The following is a 5,486-nucleotide window of genomic DNA, read 5'->3' as shown; positions in this document are numbered from 1 at the left end:
TATACATATAAAATCTGTTTTGATCAAAATATCTTTGTTTGAGTTGGGGCTTACTGATAACAAGTTGGGCAAGACTGGCCACTGGCTCAGTCCCAGACTCTTTTGTTCTATATTGTTTGTTGTGGTGCCCTTCCCATATGGTGGATCTACAACCACTCAGGTTCACTTACTTGCCACCCACATTGTTCCCATTTGTCCGAGTAAATTTGAGTTTCAGTTCTTTTTTATCTGGGGTTACTTTCCACGAAGTTGCAGGGGCTTTCTTAATCCGGGTATGGTGAATCCAAGAATTCTGTCCCTCAACCTTGATTGCAGTGTAGGTGGTGAGTAGGACTTGAAAAGGTCCGGTCCACTGTGGTTCCAGGGTTTTATCTGCAAAACACTTAATGTATACATAGTCCCCTGGTCGTATATCGTGAACAGGTCCATCCAGACCACTACTGCGTGTTCCCATCACATGCTTCTCAATTCTTATTAATTGTTTGTTTAGTGCCACCATATAGGAAGTCATTGTTTCTTCACCAATCTGTGAAGACGTCCCCTTTTGTACCCCATAGGGTCGTCCATATAAAATTTCAAATGGGCTAAGCCCCTCTTTTGCTCTCGGTCTAGTTCGAATTCATGTAAGGGCTAATGGCAGCAAAGACTGCGGCCAAGTCAGATTTGTTTCTTGACCTAACTTGACAATCTGTTGTTTGATTAGATGATTCATCTTTTCCACCTGGCCACTCGATTGTGGTCGGTATGGGGTATGTAATTGCCAATCTATTCCTAGATGGTGGCTGATCTGTTGTACTATTCTGGACACAAAATGTGGTCCTCTATCCGAGGACATTACCGCCGGGACTCCAAACCTAGGTATTATCTCTTGGAGTAGTATTTTGGTCACTTCCCGGGCTTTAGCAGTTCTGCACGGGAAGGCTTCTGGCCAACCTGAAAAGGTGTCTGCTAGTACCAATATCGATACCCCCCTTTTCTAGGAAGTTCCGAGAAATCGATCTGCCAATGTTGCCCTGGAACATTTCCTCTACTAATGTTCCCTAGTTTTATTTTATTTGCTTTATTGGGATTATTGCGTAAACACATTTCACATTGCTGAGTCACCTGTTTTATTACAGTATACAAGTTTCGCCCTATCAATTTCTGATTTAGACTTTTATATAAAGTATCAGCTCCCCAATGTGTCTTATTAATAATAGGGCTGTGGTCCATATTAAATTGGATGGTACCACTATACGACCATCCCTTAAATAAGTCCACTTATTTATTTTCATTTTATCATTCATGTCCTGAATTATCTTTTAAGTTTTCTTTAGAATAGTTTGGCTCCTGATCTGTACTTACAGTTTGGTTTTTATAGTCTGGTATTAAGGATAATTCCTCCTTTCCTACTCCTGTTATTCGTCTGGCCTCATGGTCGGCCAGGCAGTTTCCAATTTCCAAATCAGTGCCTCAGAGTGGGCCATTCCTCACATCAAGGTCTGGCATGGCACACGTCCCCACCGCTCAACGCCTACTGGGTTGCAGCCAACAGCGGAGCTCAAGATTCTTTGTGGTGGCAAACACAGAGGCCAACCCAGTCTTGCCCTTGACTACGGTAGGAGGCACCTGACCAACCTTATTCCTTGTACTTCGTTGTCAATGCAGAGTTTCATCTGTGCATCCCATAACAAGTCACTGTCATGGCAAAAGACAGATTTACATTAGTAGATCTACTACAGAGTGTATTTTATTTCACTTTTTCTGCCAATATCCCCACAGCCTTGCTGACCAAGGGATATTGTTTTTATGTGAACTGAGCAAGCCTCCCCCTTATCATTTTACTGTAACAGGTAAAGCATTTTTCACCTTTCCTAGAAGTTATTTTCAGATACACCTGGTTAAAATTTTTTTTTACTTCAGGGAGGTCCTCTTTTCCCATTTTCTGTTGAATTAAAGAGAAGCTCAAGATTTCAATTACTTGATAATTTTTAACTTTTAGTTTCATTTCTCCTTCTTTAAAGTCTAGATGTTCTAATAAATCTCATCCCAACAAAGATTTTGGTGAATTTGGCATTCTTATTTGTTATTACTGAAGTTTAACAAATAAGTTGGTTTGTATTCACTAAAATTCCACCTCATACCCATTCCCTGCCCTAGAGGGGCCGGTTACCGGTCCTGTTGTACTGCAAATGCTGCAGCAATTGGGGTGACATTGTCGGGTCCTTCTGCTCAATTGTCAGCAATAGCAACCCCTCCTCCTCACCAGCAGAAGGGTTCGGGGCAGGAGATGCTCTTCCTGCTCTGCAGGTTACACAAGCCTGCCTCTGCAGCACCACTTCTGTTTTAACTCTTTCTTACCCTGAATGCAAATCTGCTACTTGTTGCTTTAAGTCTGTGTTATTACATATCAGGCCTTCGCAGGCAAACAGAAAACATCCTGCCATGCATCCCAGCATGATTCAGTCGCACCTTCGAGGGGGTACGGGGGTTTGTACAAACTCACCCCAACACTTTCACAAGGTCTTTGATTCTACACACACACACACGCCTCAGGTTTTACATACATCAGTACAAGTTTTATATCTTACAACATGTTTCATTCTGGTTGCTCCACAGAAGGAACCGCAACCTGAGCTTTTTAACACAAAAATTTCAACAAGAACATCTTTCTAGTTTAGGTCTCAGTTTTTTCCTATCCTTTTCTAGAGCCACAATCAAAGATCAGGTGATGTTAATCCCGCACTCTTTCTAGTGCTAGTACCATAGGATCCCGAGGGGGTACTAATCCACAGTCCTTTTGCCACTCAGGTTTGTCCCGGAGGACGAAGAACATGTCTGCATACGATACTTCGTCCCCTTTTCCCTCTCTCCTCAGAAACAACATTAATTGCAGGAGAGTGTTATAATCTAACGTTCCTCCCTCCTGAGGCCATTTCGCATCACTCCCCAATTTATACACAGGCCACCACTGTTTACAATATTTAATCAATTTCCTTCTATTTTCGGTACCACCCTGTCCTACGATATCCCTCCAATGTTTTAATATACAGCCCAAGGGCGATTTTTCACAGGGCTTACTCCTTCCATTTCTTATTTCGCAATTTTAATTACTTTGTTTTTCTCCGGCCGCCTTAGCCACCCAAGGTCGGAAACACGGATAGAGCTCCTTACTCGTATTGCACTCAAACGCGTGTCTCAAGCACTCTTGCACTCACACTCAGTCAAAATAATTAAGCTATACACGGAAAATCAAACTGTGCATCTCAATCACACCATTCACACTCTCCGGGCAGCCCTCAGTCACACAAGCAGTATGTTATACGGTACCGTGCACTTATGTACAACTTTTAGGAACACTGACAGTTCACAAAGTATGCATTTCAATGAACAATTGCCAAAAAACAAACAACAAACAAACCCCCAAATTTTTCCTGGTCTTAAGCAGAGTGTTAAGTTTTCCGCTATTTGCCACGAATTACCAGAATGTTATTATTTTTCAACATACATTTCATAACTCCGAGTTTTGAACATGTAACAAGACAACACATAGAACAAACAAGACACAGAGCGCTATTTCAGTTGTTACATTCTAGGAATTCCCCAATTCTTAAGACAACCTAAAGGAAGTTTTTAGCTTCCCTCTTTTTTTTTTTTTTCCTTTTTTTTTCCTACGCAAAAGTTTCCCTTTTACTTTTGCTACGAGGTCCCTCTTGTTCCTGTGAGATTCCGCCTTATTCCGTCCCGCTTTCCGTCACGAGGCCTCCGGGCTTTTAGGAATGGCAGTAACCTCGGGTTTGCTCGATCTGCCCTCAAGATCGCTAGCGGCCACCCCTTGGTCAGCAAACCCCCTCCCAAGGTACCTTTCCTCCTGGGGACTGCGCTGCGCGCCGGACGTCTCCGTGCGTCTCACCAGCCGCCCCGTTACTAAACATACCGTTTTACCCGTGGATCCAGGGGGTTCTCTTCTGCTCCCGGGTGAACAGCTGAGAAGAGGAGGCTCCTCCGAGGAAATCTGCCGGGGCGCGCCTAGGAGCGTCCGCTCCGCAGCTGGTCCCTCAGCCGAGCAGAAATCCTCCTGCCTGGCTCGCCAAACTGACGTGCGGAATTAGACTCTGTAACTCGAAAGTTATAAAGTAGGTATGTTTATTGCGCGCAGATGCACGGGGGATCGCTCCTCCACAAGCGTGCATGCCCGAAGTGACGAACCATCTCACATTTATACAATGAAACAAATGAATATTCAATTAACGCCTATACATATTCGTTACCTAAACCCCGCTTCGTATGTTAATTAGCTTATCAGTCCTTTGCCTGGAATGTGGTGGTCTTGCAGGTTTGTAGGTGATTCATGTTCTTGTGACCATCCAATCTTCTCCAGCAAGGAGACTTAGCACTCCCTCCCTCTAGATAGCATTTGAATGTCTCTCATCCTTTTCTCATTCTCTTTTAAATAGCCCCTTTGTTAGAGAAAGAAGGGCGGGCATCTCCCCGTCTCCCCTTTGTTAGAGGAAGAGGGGCAGGCGTCTCCTCAAAACTGTAGTTGTCTCCTCGGAGCTGTGTGCCTACGTGACCAGACACCGCACCCATGACCAGTCACCATACCCACATTCCTCGAGCAGGCACATACAATCACAATCGATGTCCATTGTCCCCATTTCACACTATTTCTCCATATCAGTATGCAGATTTGTTTTTCACATTGAGAAGCCATACAGAGTGTGGCAGAAGGAGCGTGGGATTAATATAGCACCACCTGATCCTTTGATTTTGGCTCTAGAAAAGGACAGGGAAAAATTGAAACCTAAACTAGAAAGATGTTCTTTTTGAAGTTTTTTGTGTAATATAGGATCGTTGTGTTTTGTAAAGACAGAGCCTCAGGCTGTGGCTCCTCCTGGGGTGAAGCCTATTGGGAGATAAAAACTTGCACTAGTGTAGGACCTGAGGCGGGGCGGGGGGAGTCAAGGACCCCAGGCAAGGGTTAAAGTCTTGGGGTGAGTTTGTACAAAGCCCCACACCCGCTGGGAGGTGCGGCTGAGCCAGGCTGGACGCATGGCAGGCTGTTTGCTGATTGCCGGCAAAGGCACCACAGGTAAGTGATATGGAGAAATAGTGTGAAATGGGGACAATGGACATCGATCGTGATTGTATATGTCTGCTCGAGGAATGTGGGTATGGTGACTGGTCATGGGTGCGGTGTATGGTCACATAGGCACACAGCTCCGAGGAGACACCTACCCTTCTTCCTCTAACAAAGGGGCTATTTATAAAAAGGATGAGAAAAGGATGAGAGACATTCCAATGTTATCTAGAGGGAGGGAGTGCTAAGTCTTCTTGCTGGAGAAGATCAGATGGTCACAAGGACATGAATCACCTACAAACCTGCAAGACCACCACATTCCAGGAAACGGACTGATAAGCTAATTAACATACGAAGCGAGAGTCAGCGGGTTTAGGTAACGAATTTAGGTGTTAATTGAATATTCAGTTGTTTTATTGTATAAATG

The sequence above is a fragment of the Falco biarmicus genome, chromosome 4 (genome assembly GCF_023638135.1).
Source record: "Falco biarmicus isolate bFalBia1 chromosome 4, bFalBia1.pri, whole genome shotgun sequence".
Taxonomy (NCBI): Eukaryota; Metazoa; Chordata; class Aves; order Falconiformes; family Falconidae; genus Falco; species Falco biarmicus.
This window is presented reverse-complemented; position numbering follows the sequence as displayed.